The sequence below is a fragment of the Vulpes vulpes genome, chromosome 4, assembly GCF_048418805.1.
Source record: "Vulpes vulpes isolate BD-2025 chromosome 4, VulVul3, whole genome shotgun sequence".
In the NCBI taxonomy this organism is placed as follows: Eukaryota; Metazoa; Chordata; class Mammalia; order Carnivora; family Canidae; genus Vulpes; species Vulpes vulpes.
In genome coordinates this window covers 20,846,259-20,863,973 of record NC_132783.1, presented here as the reverse complement: position 1 = coordinate 20,863,973, position 17,715 = coordinate 20,846,259, and the positions used below count along the sequence as shown (strand labels likewise).

General features: G+C 39.7%; 1 long non-coding RNA gene across 2 annotated transcripts; it reads left to right on the top strand.

Moving 5' to 3' along the window:
• The first annotated feature begins 7,516 nt into the window (after positions 1 to 7,516).
• LOC140598519 (uncharacterized) lies at positions 7,517 to 17,332 on the top strand. 2 transcript variants are annotated; one of them, XR_012000956.1, is made up of 4 exons: positions 7,517 to 8,112; positions 14,324 to 14,385; positions 17,022 to 17,112; positions 17,274 to 17,332. It is a non-coding gene; the product is annotated as an uncharacterized lncRNA (long non-coding RNA). The 2 variants fall into 2 exon arrangements; XR_012000955.1 differs by lacking the exons at positions 17,022 to 17,112; positions 17,274 to 17,332 and having other exon boundaries at positions 14,324 to 15,011.
• Positions 17,333 to 17,715: the final 383 nt, after the last annotated feature.

Here is a 17,715-nt window from a genome sequence, read left to right as displayed (position 1 = left end):
CTTTAGTAATACCATAATAATATCAGTTAAATATCTTGGAGATCTTTTAATGGATTATTTTATAGTAAAGTACATATTTGTCTTTCCTTAGTTAAAAGTTTAAAATAAGTACAATTAGAAGCAGTAGGTCCTATGAAATTTTAAGTACTAGCCCTACTGTGGCTACATATTACTATAGGAAGTTAAATTATTATATTACTTATAAATATATTATTTTAATTCAATTGGAGATTATCCGCAAGTCAAACGACTATTTTTAGAAATATCCTTAAGCTGTATAGATTGATAACTTTGAAATACATCATTTAATCCTTAATAATGATGATGGTGACGGCAGCTAGCACAGAATAGGTACTATGTGCCTATAAGTGGTCATGTGTATTAGAACCTTAATATGTACCATGAATATGTGAGGAAGGCACTAGAATTGTCCCCTCCTCTGTCAGGTGAGGTTGCTGATACAGAATCTAAGTAACTTGCCTGAGCCACACAGCCATTGAGTAGCTGGATAGGAACTGAGTCCAGGTAAATTGTCTTCCCTGTCCACCGTGTAAACCTCTGTGCTCTAATACCTTAGAGTTAATTTGCAAAAGAGTAAACACAGATTTTAAAAGCCTTCCATGCTTCTGAATTTACTATTTAGATAGTTTTGAAACTACTGAACATTTGCAAACAGTTTCATTTAAGAATATACATAGTTTAGAGTTATTTAGAACTCATGTTCCTTGATATTTTTAAGTTCTCAAAACATCCTGAATTCATTCAAAGGCATTGCACCTTCTTTTCTTTTATACAAAAGTCATGCGTAGGCAATATGTGTTTTAGCCTCTTTTTCCCTTTGGTGAGGGAAATTAGCTTTGTTGGAGGATGAGGAAAAGTTAGAGTCAGTGGACAAAACAAACACTTGATATAGAAGTAGAAAGAATGCAGAACTGAGCCCAGTTTGGATTCTGTTAAGAAAGGCAATTTAAAGGCCTAATTTCTGGCCCTGACCCTTGTTGGCTGAACACTTCACTTGATGCATTCATTCAACTGATAGCCCTCGAGCATCTGCTGTGGGCCAGGGCCTGTACAAAACTGAGCCCAGTTTGGATTCTGTTAAGAAAGGCAATAAATGCCTAATTTCTGACCCTTGTTGGCTGAACACTTCACTTGATGCATTCATTCAACTGATAGCCCTCGAGCATCTGCTGTGGGCCAGGGCCTGTACAGAACACTGGACATGTTATAGTTCAAAAGATAATCTAGTCACTGTTTCCATAGTGGTAAAAATAATCTTGGAACTCTTGTTTCTGTTGTGAATTAATGATGATAATACCTACCTCATTGGATTTTGTGAAGATTAAGTTAAATAAGATAACATAAGCAAAACACCTGGACCCTATGTGTGCCATATAAGTTAGCAAGTATTTTTATCACCACTCTGCCATGTGTATAGTTTTTGTCTCTGTAGTTTTGTTTCTATATAAAACAGAGCAAAGTCTGTTTTATTTCTCTAACATCTCAAGGTAGCTGGTATAAATCCCAAGCATGCCAAAGACGTTTAAGTAAATAATCACCACTCAAGGAACAACGTGCTATGTGGATGACAGTCCTAACGGGCCTACTCCCAATGAAGACAGCAGCAGCCTAGTGCCCTGTTCCTGGGCTCCTCAGTTGGATGCACAGGGAAGCATGTGTTCACTTAGGCCACTTGAATATTGTTTACCGGGGCCATCGTACTGGCTATGGCTGGGTGGCCTGTCTTCTCTTTGGAAAGGTTGCTAGGACTTTATAAATGTAAGAAATGTCCTGTAGGGAAGATATCTTGTTGTGCTGTGCAGAGACCTTTATTAGATATGGTGGTTTGGCAGCTTTAGAGATAGGTTTAAGATCATTATTATTATGCTAAACCGCTTTCAGCTTTTTAAGAGAAGCAGGTTTTGTGCCAGCTGATTGTTTCTTAGTCAACCTTGTGCCTGCAGTCAGCTACCTTTCCGAATGGGGAATGCTGGATGTTAGTAGGTAGGGTCTTTAGAAATCATTTCAGTGAGCCTACACCTTCATAATTTGTAGGGCAGTAAAGCCTACCGCTGAGGCATCAACCAAGGAGAAGCTAGAGTGTTTGTTTCCTAACTGCGCTGCGGCCTTTGTTAACAGGATTGGTGATACTGAAAGTATGAAATAGAATTTAAAAAAGGAATTCTGTGAAATTCTTCTTTGGGAGGAAAAGTGCTGAGTCTTCGATTTTATATTTAAAGTTATTATTATTACTAATTTAAAATTAAATTCTATTTAATTTCTAATTTAACATTTTAAGTGAATTTGAAGCAGAATTGTTTAAGATTTTCCCAATACCTCTAGAATAGAAATCTAGAGTAATATATCCATGGGCCCACTTAGAGAAATGATTTACTTATATATGTGTTTTTGTCACTGAACTGAGTTCCTCAAGAACTGAGGAACACAGAACAGCTATGTTTATTTTCTCACTGCCCACCCTGGCAGTCGGGGCTCAGTGAATGCTGGGTGATCTGGCCTCCTCTGTTCCCTTTCGTTTCTCTCCTGATGCAGTACACCTCGTCCAGTGTGCCTTTTCAATTCGGAAGAAAGCTTATGTCTCTTTCCTTGGAAGTCACAGAAAGCAAATTCTTCCACTTGAACTCTGGTCTGCTGTTCATGTGCATGGAAGTATTTGGTCTGGCAAAGTGTTACATTTTTACCCTGGGATTGCTGAGTATGTACTGGTATGTGTGTACACATTTTGGTCTACTGTGTAAGTAGCTTATCTCTGAGCCACATAACTGTGTGGCCAACAGCATCTTGTTGTTAGGTCATAGATCTTTTTATGGTTATTACCACAGATAATCAGAGCCTTCGATTAAGATACCCCATTGACTAAGAACCTGGCAGTCCTGTCTGGACTACTCAGAAACCTGGATATAGAGCAGTGAAATGACTAAGGTTCATGCGAAGATGGTATTTGCTGCAGGGTTCTTTCAAATTATGCTTAACAAATGTAATAATGAAAGATTAGTATTCTAAAATTAATCCACATTGCATTAAATACACAGGTTTAAGAAGAGATATGGTAAAAACTAAAAAGGAGAAAGTTTACAATCTTTTGTTGCTAAAAACTATGATGAAAAGAAGAGGCATTCGAGTTAGATTCAGTAAGGCAAATAACATGAATACATCACTTATCACAAGAGGAAATTAAAAGAATATAACACTTTTAAGTGTTAAATCTAATATCTAGACAACTAAAATTAAACATACATATTGCTTGTTTCCAGACAGGATTTCTTTGTGTAGGAAGATAAAGAAGAAAATGCCTTTTTTTTTTTTAATTGGGGATATATTTTATGATGAGTATTAGATTATTTCTTAATGATTGGTATAAAAATAGTCAATAAGCTGCAAAGTGAAGTTAATTTAATGCACATAACATAAAACACTTGAATTAGCTAGATTTAGTTCTTTATGAAGGAAAGTTGTGTTTCTAGGGAGATTTTTATTCAAGAAAAATGTATTCCATCTAGTAACATGAGTGGATACTTATAAAAGATTCAGCCACTACTTAGCCATACAAAATAAAATGTGAAGTTCTACATTGCATCATTGAATTAATAAAATATTCAAAAGAAGGTTTAAAATTTGTCTTGTAATATAAATTTTTATGATTTATATTTATAGTTTATATAATTCAGTGAATGTAACCTGCACAATAAAGATGTATTCAGCTAAGTATATTAAATTATGAGAATTTGAGAAACAAGCTCACAGAACCTTAAGAAAAATGTTTCTTAGAACCTTAGGAAAAATGTTTCCTAGAACTTTAGTCATCCTTCATTGTGCCTTAGCCCTCTTTGGAAATCTCACATGATCCAAAAAAGACTGCTCAGGAAGGGAGACAGAACATGAAGACTCCTAACTCTGGGAAATGAACTAGGGGTGGTGGAAGGGGAGGTGGGCGGGGGGGGGGGGGCGGTGACTGGGTGCTAGGCACTGAGGGGGGCACTTGATGGGATGAGCACTGGGTGTTATTCTGTATGTTGGCAAATTCAACACCAATAAAAAATAAATTTATTATTAAAAAAATCAAAAATAAAAGAAATCCTGTGCCTAAAAAAAAAAAAAAAAAAAAAAGACTGCTTGGAGAAAAGAAAAAGGAAGATAAGTTACTGAGTTGTAGGCCACTGTTTGTGGTGCTTTATTGCATCAAGAGGGTACAGAGTTGAATAGAAGAGGAGTTCTAACTCCTAACTCTGGGAAACGAACTAGGGGTGGTGGAAGGGGAGGTGGGCGTGGGGTGGGGGTGACTGAGTGGCAGGCACTGAGGTGAGCACTTGACAGGATGAGTCTGGGTGTTATTCTGTATGTTTACAAATTGAACACCAATAAAAAATAAATTTAAAAAAAGGAGAGGAGTTCTAAAATGTGGCCTTCTCTTTTTTGGAGTTTGTTTTTTTTTTTCTTTTTTTTAAACTTTATTTTATTTTAATTTATTTATGATAGTCACAGAGAGAGAGAGAGAGAGAGAGAGAGGCAGAGGGAGAAGCAGGCTCCATGCACTGGGAGCCCGACGTGGGATTCGATCCTGGGTCTCCAGGATCGCGCCCTGGGCCAAAGGCAGGCGCTAAACCGCTGCGCCACCCAGGGATCCCGGGAGTTTGTTTAACAAGAGTCTAAAAAGTAATTAAATATATTATTATCATGGCTGAATTATGTCAAAACTATACACACTATTATTCTTAATTAAATGCATAATCAACTGACTGATGTGTCTATTATTTCTTAGGTTGGTATTTACTTTTTTATTTTTTTTAATTTTTAGATGAAGAACAAAATTTTATTCTAAAAATAGTTCTCAGTGACAATTAAATACCAAAACCTGGTCATTATAATAAAAGGAAAAAAGAGTTAAAGGAATTTGCTTTAAATTTTTCTCCTTAAAAATAGAAAATTCTCACGAATATATTGTCAACTCTCATTTACCTGAATGGGAGTGATTCATGTTTTGGATTATCTAAAGTCCTGGATTGGATTCTCACGCATCTTCAAGTGAATACATTTCTCAGCGGGAGCGGAAGCGAGTATTTGCCGCAGTGAACAGGACTAGGTAATGAGTTTATGCCCGTGAAATGTGCACTAGGGGAGCAGTGGTTGGCCTGGGAAGTGAGCGATGCAGCTTCCACACGGAGAAGACAGGCCTCAGGCCACCGGAAAGGTATTCAGGGACATGAAGTGGTTCCCTATCCTCAGAGTGCTCAGAATCCGGCTGCCTACGGGGTTCTTTTTTTTTTTTTATTTTTATTTATTTATGATAGTCACAGAGAGATAGAGAGAGAGGCAGAGACACAGGCAGAGGGAGAAGCAGGCTCCATGCACCGGGAGCCCGCCGTGGGATTCGATCCCGGGTCTCCAGGATTGCGCCCTGGGCCAAAGGCAGGCGCCAAACCGATGCGCCACCCAGGGATCCCCTGCCTCTGGGGTTCTAATGGACCTCAAGCCGGAAAGCACAAAGAACACAAGAGATGAAAAAGGTAAAATTGAAAACACCCCCCACCCGCATCGTCATTTTACAAAGAAATGGAAACGGTGGGGGTTCCTACCAGGCAAGTATGTGGTCTGTTACCAACTCTGCCCACCCAGGCTTCCTTGGATTCCTTCTACAATACACATCTCAGGCCTGCGGCGTTACCTGGTCCTCAGCAGACTAGGCCTTAATGCACAGTGCGTAGACGTGATGCTTTTACATAGAAATTCCTAGCATCCTCTGAAACACAAAAGCTGATCACAAGTCACATTTAAATCCTTTGCAGTGCAGACGAGGGACATTAGGACATATTAGTGCATTTCTGGATTAGCAGAAATTTACTAAGATAGCAACACTCTGTCGGATGGTCATATAGTCAGATTAAGTACCATTTTTTCACCAAACATGAACGAGTTTTGGCTGCTTGTAACAGGAACTACATTGACTGGCCCTGGGGTCCCTACAACATGGGGCTTTCTCTAATACCATAATACAGCCATGTCCCCGCCCCCAGGAGACCAGTGGCCTGAAGAATAATAAAAGCTTATCTTTAAAAGCCTTAAAAATGTACTCCAAAGCTTTTGTAGTATAAAAATGCTATGTCCCCAATCTGAGTAAAATCAACAGTGCACAAAAATGCAGCATTTGGTATGTAGGTGGGAGCCTGAGGGGTTGTGTAGGTAGTGCTGCCCTACGGCCCCTGGATGGACTGGCACAGCCTTAGCTTGTGGGGTGGGTTTGGAAATCACAGGAGGAACTTAGGTTAGGGAAGTTTACAGGACATTCAGCGATTCTAGGAGCAGAAAGCTTTACACCTCTTAAAAATATTCACTAAACAGAAAATAACTGTTCCATATGAAATAGAGCGATTTCTGGTAGTGACACTAGTCTCACATCAGCAATAACCTAACCAAATCTTTAAAACACTGTTCAGTGTTCCAATTTAGTGAAATACACAGAGGAAAAAAATACTTAGATTACCTCTCATTGAAAGTTCAGGCTCTCCCTAGCAGGGCAAAGCCCAGATATCATTGCTAGTTTGACTGGGCCCTGGGGGCAGTGCACCGGGCACAACGCTTTAAAGTTATGCTTGCGAGCTGGTGAACTCCTATAATTTTTGCTGTGTGGTGTTTCTGTCAGCATCCTGAGGGCCTTATTTGTATGTGGGGAGGGCACAGCACCCGTGGGGGACCATGTCTGCCGATCACTCCCCTGCTGTGACCAGTGCCATACAAGGAAAGGGCAGGCCTTGTCTTACTGTGTATTTCTTAAAAGTGACTATAACCATTGCATTAACTCTATGTTCCAAATACTCCTTTAGAAAACCCAAACCAAACCCGTTTTCCCTTTAGGAACCAGGAGGACGCTCCACATGTTTATATAGCACATTGTATATTATGTGCATGGCCGAATCACCGAAATGATCTGACAGGGCTGTATCCGTCTTCTTCCACTGGTCCTGGACCTCCTTAGATGATGGCATCATGTTCACCAATGGTTCGTGATCGAACGCCTCTTCTGGAATAATACCTTCTGCCTCCGATGTAAGGAACCGACGGGACACCCAGTGTCAGCACAATACCGCCCAGAGAGCTGCCAGTATCCACTCTGGATCCTGGATTTCCTTTAGAGCTAATAGCTGGTGTGATTGTGACTGATAAGAAAAGGCCGCGGCTGAACTGTCGTGGGGATGGTCTCCGAGGCCAGTGTCGCCTGGGTTGTGTTCTGGGACCCTGAGCTGCTGGAGATCCTGTTGGCCCAGCCCCCAGCTGCTGGGATTCTGGCTGTAGCCACGTGTCTTGGAGATGGAGATGGCGGTTGGTCAGCGGGTTCCCGGAGCTGCTGGTGGCCTGGCTCCTAGAGCTGGAGGTCACAGAGGTGACATTCCCTGTTGGTGGTTTCCTGAGGCATCGAATTCTCTGCATGCAGAGATCCGTGCAGGCGCGCGCTGTCCACAGGCGCCTGGAGCAGCGCCAGCAGGAGCAGCAGCACCCAGGCCGCGTCCCAGGCCCCTTGTTCAGGGGCAGGACACGCAGCCTCAGGGTCCCGCCCCAGCTCAGCTGCCTCCTTCAGGCGGGATTGAATGGGCGATTGATTTAATTCATCTCAGTGGGCAGAGATGACAGCGACATTTCCTTGTGTCTTTCCCTTTGGTGAACTAAGTCCTGTGATGTATGGCTGTGCACAGTTAGGGGTGGGTTACATGTCTGTCTGTCTATCGGTTTGCTTTCCTTCTTTCTTTCTCCTTCCTTCCTTCCTTCCTTCTTTCCTTCCTTCCTTCCTTCCTTCCTTCCTTCCTTCCTTCCTTCCTTTCTTCCTTCCTTCCTTCCTTCCTTCCTTCCTTCCTTCCTTCCTCCCTCACTCCCTCCCTCCCTCCCTCCCTCCCTCCCTCCCTCCCTCCCTCCCTCCCTCCCTCCCATTCTTTTTGTTTTTCAGAAAGGAAAAGCAAAGAAAAAGGAGCATGGTCATTCTTGCTGACAGTTTCCCTGACTCTTCCTCTAGCAACAGCATGGAACCAAGCAGGCTTTGGAGAGCTTTCCCTCCGCGACTTAGTTCCATGGGCCCATTTGTCGACTTTGGAATGTAGTGTGCTTGTAAACAGCTTTCCTGATCTTTCTTCATTTTTTTCTCTATTAAATTTAAATGCACATTATTGGGTATTTATATGCTATATTAAACTTTTATAAATATATTTTGCTTTGTTTCAATTCATGGTAGGACCCATTCATGGTAGAACACCCAGTGTTCTAGCTAGGTTTGTTGCTTACCATAATCTAAGCTACGCTTGGTAATACTGTGACTTTGCTGACATTGTTTGCCCTATTTTAATAAACCCAATGCCATATTGTACACAAAAGTGACATTTAATAATCCCTTGAAATACTTTGTACCTTGCCACACGTAAGATTTTTAATTCTGTTGACACCATCTGAATCCCATAGGAAACCCTATGGTAATTTTAACCCTAGAATGTCAGTAAACAACTGGAAAGATAATGTAAATAACACTGACACATCAGCTCCTGACAGCACACACTCACACTCACTCATCGGTGCACTCGTTCTGTTTTCGTCCTCCCGGCATAGAGAAGTGTCTGTCCCCTCCTCTTTCTGAAGAACAAGCCTGTGTACCCCCTCTGATGAACACTTAGGACGTAGAGCATCCCCTCTCTTCATTTGATATTCACCCTCTGACACTGATGATCATTGTCATTGATATTAAATATTCAGACTTTTTCTTTTCAAAATTGTTCCCTCTTGATTCTACATCCCCTTTCGTCAGGGATCCCCTCTTTGCTTGGATATTCTAGGTCTCCAGTTTTCTCACCTCCAATGTGCTCCTCTGCCCGCACTGAGATGGCTTCTGCCCTGAGCTTTCTAGTGACTCTCTCAGGCCACCATGCACTTTGTGTCACTAAAGCACTGCAGGCTTTTTGGAGCTCCTTCTGCTGATCTGCCCAGTGGCATTAGGGGTTGTTGACAGATGACAGATACCTCCCTCTTAAAGCACTCTCTTCCTTGACTTCACTGAAACCATCTCCTAGCCACTCATTTTTTTGTTCTATTTTTTTGCAGCTTATACGCTTTTTATATATCTCACTGTAAGAATTGGCTAAGGTGGTTATGGAGGCTGACAAGTTCTGAGATCCTCAGGGTAAGCCAGCAAGCTGGAGACCAAAGGGAGCTGGTGCTGTACTAGTTTGAGTCTGAAGGCCTAAGAACCAGGAGAACTGAGGGTATAGCTCAGGTCAAAGACTCTCAAGCTCGAGACACAACCAGTGTTTCAACTTAGGTCCAAAGGCAGAAGAAAGCTAATGTCCCAGTTTGGAGGCAGTCAGGCAGGAGGAATTCTCAGGGGAGGGTTAGTCTTTTGTTCTGTTTGGGCCTTGAGCTGATTGGATGAGGCCCACCCATGTTGTGGCTAGCAAGTTCCTATAGTCAGTCAATGAATTCACATATTAATCTCATTTGAATATATTCTCATGGATACACTCAGAATAATGTTTGACCAGATATCTGACAACCTATGATTCAGTCAGGTTGATACATAAAATATACCATCATATTGATCAAATGAACAAAATTTATTATAGATTTCTACTTTTTAGTCTTTTTTTTTTTTCTATTTCATTAGGGTGAGGTGGTTGCCTTATAATTTTCTTCAAATGCTGCAATTGACAAGGCATATTTAGATTTTTTTAAAAGATTTTTTTTATTTATTAGAAACAGCAAGAGAGAGAGAACATGAAGGCAGGTAAAGGCCGAGGGAGAAGCAAGCTCCCTACTGAGCAAAGAACCTGATGCAGGGCTGGATCCCCGGACTCCAGGATCACGAGCTGAGCCAAAGGCAGGGCATGTTGAATCTGTGCCTGACTTTTCAGTCACTCCACACATCGAAGCTGCTCTTTCAGTCTCCTTTTCTACAACTTGTCTGCAATACCCAGTGTTCTATCTAGGTTTGTTGCTTACCATAATCTAAGCTACGCTTGGTAATACTGTGACTTTGCTGACATTGTTTGCCCTATTTTAATAAACCCACTCCCTCTCAATCTTGTCTTGTCCCAAACTTTCCTAGTTTTCAAGGTTCAGAGTGAATCTCAAACACTGTTGTGAAACTGCCTCTGAAACTTCCATAGCTGCTGCTCTCCATGCAATTGTCTTGGCCCCTTTTACTTTTTATGGTAATTTAACCAGTTCCTATTCTGTTTCCACCAAAAGCATGTCAAGTCCTACAGAGCAGAAACTGGTATTGACTTTCTTGTGAGTGGTGGGGGGTGGGGGGGTCCTGCAGGATGGTGCACATGATGTGCTACAATAAATGCATTGAATGAACACTCGGTTTCTCTCATAGGTTTTTGAATTGACTTTTGGTATGTGAGTGGAGTGTGCTTGGCCTGATTCTGGTTCTCTTTCCAGGAAGCACATCTGCTTATCTACTCTGTCCTCTTATTTCCAGTCGGTTAAAATACTCTCAATTATTGGTTAACTTTTGATTTCTTAAGAATTTGTTGGGAATGGGAACTTGATTCCTCAGTCCTTTTTCTAGCAAGTTCCACTTTCCTGAATGACATTCTTGCCTTTATCATCTTATTAATTTACAGGAAAATGCCAGTTATTTTTCTTAGTTTTTAGTCCATTGGGTTCTTTGTGTCTGGCCCTCAGTGAGCAAGGTTTTGTGTCAGGTACTGAGATTTCTACATAGATGAATATGATGTATTGCGTGCCCTCTGGGAGCAAGGAATCTTTGGGGAAGGGAGGAGGCAAGGGGAAGGAGAAATCTGTGTTTAGTGAAGTCTCCTGCCATTGAGAATAATATATATTTGGGGAATGATAATTTATATGTAATTTGAGGATATAACCCCTTCCCCCATGGAGTTTGCAGCCCAGTTGGGGGATGCATCTAAATAAATACAGATCAGGGTGGGAAATACTTTGATAGGGATAGCAAAGTTGGTTAGGGAGGCATGTGTGGGGAATCTGTTGCTCAAACTTGGTTATATAATAATTTGGTTGAAATTCTCTTTTCTGATGTGATATGGACCGGTACGTGGTCAGGTAATAGAAAAAGTTTGTGCTAGCAGGGAAAATAGAACTGATATTTCAACCATTTAATTTTAGTTTAAGTTTTGTAAGTATACATTGATTCTTTTTTAAAATAATAAATTTATTTTTTATTGGTGTTCAATTTACCAACATACAGAATAACACCCAGTGCTCATGCCGTCAAGTGCCCCCCTCAGTGCCCGTCACCCATTCACCCCCACCTCCCACCCTCCTCCCCTTCCATCACCCCTAGTTCATTTCCCAGAGTTAGGAGTCTTTATGTTCTGTCTCCCTTTCTGATATTTCCCACACATTACTTCTCCCTTCCCTTATATTCCCTTTCACTATTATTTATATTCCCTAAATGAATGAGAACACATTGATTCTTTAATTTTTAAAACTATGGGCAGCCTGGGTGGCTCAGCAGTTTAGTGCCACCTTTAGCCCAGGGCGTGATAGTGGAGACCCGGGATCCAGTCCCACGTCGGGCTCCCTGCATGGAGCCTACATCTCCCTCTGCCTGTGTCTCTGTCTCTGTCTCTATCTCATGAATAAATAAACAAAATCTTTTTTAAAAAAATAAAATTTATGACCAAAGCCTTCTTGATTCTGAGCATAGGTTTTCTCACTAGAGTTTGCAACCATATATATTTTTTATAACCACTCCTTATAGTATTCAGTTTTGCTATTTTTAAAGTAATATGAGTAAAGCCTCCTTCTTGTAAAGCAAGTGGAGTATAAACTCCTTCCAGACTTATGATTTTCCTCCATCTTTTATAATTGCTTTCGTTCTGTAACTTTTTTTGTTTTTTTCCTCTTTTTTTTCATTCTGTAACTTGACAGTTCTTTTTACAGATTTACCTTTGAGTTTTTTTTTTTCCTTTGAGTGTTTTTTAAAAATATACAGCTGATTTTCTTAAAAACAAGTGAATTTTTTTCTTACTCGTATATCTTTGGTTTATGTAATATTTGGTTAAGTTATCGATTAAAATATCTTGTACAAGTGTCATAAACATATGTGGGAACACACACAAGGGACTCTCGCGACACAAGCATGCTAGTCAAGGGCTGAGGACAGAGGTGTGCCCGTAAAGCAGAGAGCAGGCTGCCAACTGAGAAGACTTTGCTTTGGACGTCATTCAGCTGACTTGATGCAGTGTCAGGTAAATCTGGGAATGAGTTAAGTGGAGGTCAGTTAAAAAACTTCTGATGTAAAATAGAGCAAAAATGCTCTGGGAACACAATATGTTCTCTAATTGCTTGTCTATAAAATAGCCACTCTGTTCTCTGTGACATAATCTTATTCTAAAGTTTCTTGGCCTGTCGAGATTGGTAATTTATCTAAGTAAAATAGTTGAGGTATACCTTTTTTTCCTGTGAAGAGTACCTGTTTCCTAGGATCAGATCACATGTTTTCTGTGTAACAGATTTTTCTTTTTATTCTTCTTGTCTTTTCTGTTGACTTTTTTTCCATGTCAGATTTTTTTTTTGTAAGATACTTTAAAGATTACTGTCTTTGCCTGAGCCCCTCAGAGAAACATAGCATATATGTTAGTGATTTGTGGTTGTTGTTTTTTATTTATGGACTTAGTTTTTTTGTCTAATATAGTATCCCATTCCTAGGAATCCTATTAAATTGTTTCCTTGCTGTGTGGCTGATTATTAGCTGTGATTAGAAACCATCAGAGACCATTTTAGTGTCACCTGGATGGCTCAGTTGGTGAAGCATTTGACTCCTGATTTCACCTCAGGTAATGATCTCATGGATTGTGGGATCCAGCCCTGAGTAGGATTCCACACTCAGCAGGGAATCTGCTTCTCTCCTTCTTGCTCTCCCTCTTCCCCTCCATTGTTTTCTCTCTCACAAATAAATAAATAAATCTTTTTTAAAAGAAAAGAAAAGAAACATTTACATTTGTTTGAAACTTCACTTTTGGGATCCCTGGGTGGCGCAGCGGTTCGGCGCCTGCCTTTGGCCCAGGGCGCGATCCTGGAGACCCGGGATCGAATCCCACATCGGGCTCCCGGTGTATGGAGCCTGCTTCTCCCTCTGCCTGTGTCTCTGCGCCTCTCTCTCTCTCTCTATGACTATCATAAATAAAATAAAAAAAAAATGAAACTTCACTTTTTAATAGGACCCGATGAGTGTGCCGTAAATATGAAATTAACTTATTTTGCACAGTTCACTCTTTTGAATACACCTGTCATTTTTCTGCTTCACATAAATTTCCTTGATTAAAAGATGCTTCATTTTTACCAAGGGAATAATTTAAAAAGTATTATTTTGCTTAAGTCATTGTATCAGTCAACTTTTGCCAAGAAGACTGCTCAAACAAATAACCTTAAAGTCTTAGCGGTTTCTAGCAACAAAGATTTAGCTCTTGTCCATGCAAGTGTGGGGTACAGGAGGCTGTGACTCTTTCCAGCATTTGGTTCCACTTGATGTGTAAGGGAACAACACTTACAAGAGACATGCATTTTTCTGGCAGAAGGGAAAGAACAGTCCCCCAAACATGACGACTCTTAAAGCATTCTCTTGGAGATGATTCACTTTGCTTCCAGTCACATTTCATGTGTCAGTACAAGTCATTTGGTCAAGCCTGATACAGTACACACCTCATACACACACACCACTCTGGGCTAGATCACAACTTGGTACAGTGCCCCCTCCTGGGATGGGAGTAAATAAATAGGAATGCAATGCTCTGTTACAGTCAGGTCTTTTTTTAGGTTTTAATAATAAATTTATTTTTTATTGGTGTTCAATTTGCCAACATACAGAAAACACCCAGTGTTCATTTTAAAGATTTTTTGTTTTGTTAGAGGAGTATTAAGGATATATTTTGTGAATTTTACTGTGGAAATAATTTTTTCCTGATATTTTTCAGCTTTATATTTTGAACTCTGTAGAACTGATGTTAATATACAGGTTGAGATTGAATTAGGATCTTTGTAAGGAAGAATTAAGTGAAAGGACATTACATATGGAATTCTTACTTCCTACTTCACAATATTTTATTTTCTCCACCTTTATCACTTGTCTCCTACTTCTATTGATAATTGAGCGGGAGTTCAAACTTTTTTCGTCCATACTGGTATAGTTTCAGTTTGTAACTTTAGGAATTTTGAAGACTATTTCCTATTGTATTGATTAGTCATTAGTCAATTTGGCTGGATAATCTGACGCTATCTACTACCATTTCAATACACTAAATTATGCCTTTGCCAATTTCATAGTCATGTTGTTTTTTTTTTTTAACAGCATCCACATGTGGACAACAGTCTCCCAGCAAGTAAAGAGAAACCAAGTTAAGTCACAGACAGGTGCAGCTGAAATACCAAATCACGCATGGCCTTTTCTAGAGTTATATTTACTTGTGCACAGTGGGGACTATATTTCCTTACAAAACAAGAGATAGTTACATTTGCTGTTTTGAAATAGCAGAACTGAACCTCAAATGCATGAGAACATGAAATCTTAGTGGGGTATGGTACTTGAAAAGGGACAGTGGGCAACTTGTCAGAGAAATTGGAGATTTGTGAGTGATGCTGGATGTTGGAAGGAGATAGGAAGTTTGAAAAGTAGATACATCTAGATATCCAGGAGTAAATGTTTTGTGATAGTGATGGAATCAGAAAGAATTAGACTGGAAGGCATTGTGAGTTTATTTGGTCCTAGCTATTGCCACAATACAGAAGCAGTTCCATTGGTAAAAGCTTATCAAATGGTGGCTTACATTATCCTGTGTAATTTCAGAGAAGTCCCCTCCCCCAATCTTCCAAGATTGTGTATTCCAGTTTTTCACTGTCATATCCCACTTAAGTGTGTTTCTTAATTCCATACCAACTGTCCTTTTCAAAGGGTGAGGTCTGAGAGGGGCAGCAATGATCACATCATCCTGTATATGCATTTCTCTTTAACGTCATTAAAGCTCTTGGGAAAGATGTTATTTCACCTGTGATTGAATCTAGTTCTGAAAGGGATGAGATTACAAAGTCTACCTACACCATTTTACAGATTAAGTGAAAGAGTTTCAAAGATGATGAGACTCGCCCAAGGTGAAAGGGCCCAAATGGGAAAGCCAAAGCCAGAAGAACAATCTTGTCTCCTAATTAAGTGTTCTTACTTTGTATATGACATATAAGTGGCTATTTCATGAGTACATTAATATCAGATGTACATAACAGAATATAAGTTTTCTTCCTGCACATAACATTGAGGTAGCATAGTTAATAATAGGTGTCTGGCCAAAGAAAGGAAATTGTTTTGTGAGTCATTGAAAAGTAAGCATAAGAAATAAAAGAAATATATGAGGACAAATTCCATTTAGCTGTCAAACGCATTGGGTTGTTTTAGCCTCCTTTAAGAAATGTTTTATCCAGGAAAATTGAAAGCTATATATAGATTAACTCATTCTATTTCACTCCTGAGTTCACTACGCCTGTTCTTCTCATGGTTCTAGTTATAGGCTGGCTCTAGGATTTGCTAAGTGTGAGCTTTACAATTGTTTATCATCACTTTGTCTCAACTCTCCCATTGGTAAAATGTGCACAGCTTGGAGGTGTTCTTCTGGGAGATGGACCCAGATTTTTTTGAAATTTTTTTAATAAATTAATTTTTATTGGTGTTCAATTTACCAACATACAGAAAAACACCCAGTGCTCATCCCGTCAAGTGTCCCCCTCAGTGCCCGTCACCCATATCCCCCCACCCCCTGCCCTCCTCCCCTTCCACCACCCCTAGTTCGTTTCCCAGGGTTAGGAGTCTTTATGTTCTGTCTCCCTTCCTGATATTTTTTGAATTTTTTAATCCAGAATTACTCTTTTAGGTAGGTGCTATTGATCCTATTTTGTAGATAAGGTAATAAATGAAGTTAAGATAAACTTTCCTGAGGATACATTGCTAATAAGTTGTATACCAGAATCCCAAGTCAGGTCTATCTGATTCCAAGGCAGAGTCTCTCCACCCAGTGTACTTGGAAATGCACTTGACTTTTTCATCCATCTCTCAGAAGGTGAAAGCCTGATAAAATACGTGATATTTTTAGACAATTGCCAAGTGCTATATCAATGTGAGGTATTGTTGTTTCTTTTATGTGTTCTTAGCCACTTATTGGAAAATAGCAGTACGATCCAAGGCATAAATAAGTTTTCTATTTTCTGCTTTATGGATGAGGAAATTGAGGCCCATGGGATAAGGAAGGATATCTACATAGGCAGAAAGTAAGAGAGTAGTGTCAGTTCCTAGTCTAGTTCTAAAGCCCATCGTCCAGTCTTTCTCCTTATTCTTCTCTAGACCTGAGTTTTTATTTTGGCATAGGGGCTGATTCCATCACTATGTACTGATTCCTGTGTTGGAACTTCCCAATCAGCTAAGACACTCTAGCGAGGTAAGAGTAGGTTACTAGTAAGGAAAGAGGTAATGACACTGATGATAGTAATTTTTAAAGACTATATGCATACAGGTAATCATTCAAACTTCATGACAGTTGGATATAACACTATATGGCGACCCTTCCATACTTTATGAATTCAGAAACGGTCATTGTGGTGCATTAGGATTTTGGCAGAGCACCCGCCTCAAGAGAATACTCTGTAGCAGCTCTACCATAAGGCACTATCTCCAGTTTTCCTGTTGAATCATTCCAGCCAGGTTACTTACTACATTTTTCTGGGCTTGTTTATCTTCATTTCCTAAGTTTGTTTGAAAAACCCTAACAACTAGGACATTCAGAGAAGCTCTTGTATGTGCAAATTTGCCTGTAAATCTGAATTCAATATGAGATGTTACTACCAAAATGTTGAATCTAATAAAACTGTAAGCCACCATGATTTTTGTGTGTCATTCAGAGATACAGATCAACATTCTCCTGTACTTTACTTATTTGAATCGATTATCAGTCCAAAGGAAGAGCTTTGCAAGTAGTTTGTTACTAAAATGATTTATTTTTTGGATTTAGGTACACATGATGATTCTCTCAATTCTTTGAACCTCTCAGTTGCCTGTTCTTTTTTCTCTTTCTGGACCAGGGTTTTGGAAATTCATTTAAGGTTTGTTTGTAGTTCCCTGTCGTATAACATGAAAGTTCTAACTTAATTTTAATATTCTAGTTTAAATTTAATATTAATAATTAGATCACCGATAGCATAGTGTTCTCTAGATGCAGAAATGACACCATTAACTAATAAACTTCTTTTTGCTGCATTTACAGGCCTCCACAAGATGTTACTGCATTGGGCAAATTGATGATGTGGAATTCACTTTTAGAAAGTTAGATAATTAGCCTTTCCTTTGATATATATGACTGTCTCTATTTGTAATATATATTTTATGTATATTTTATGTATATGTATTTTATTTGCCAGGTAACTGAATATTGTCAGATTCCTTTTTCAGTATCTAGATCAGTTGGAAATTTAAAAAAAAACATCAATGGTAACTTTGAATTGGCACGTGGTACTCAATGTATCTTAAAATGATTTTTTCTTAATCACTATTAGAAACAAATGAATAGGGCACCCTGGGTGGCTCAGCAGTTTAGCCTCTGCCTTTGGCCAGGGCCTGATCGTGGAGACCCAGGATCGAGTCCCACATTGGGATCCCTGCATGGAAAGCCATAAACTACCAGAACTGGAACAGGAAGAAATAGCAAA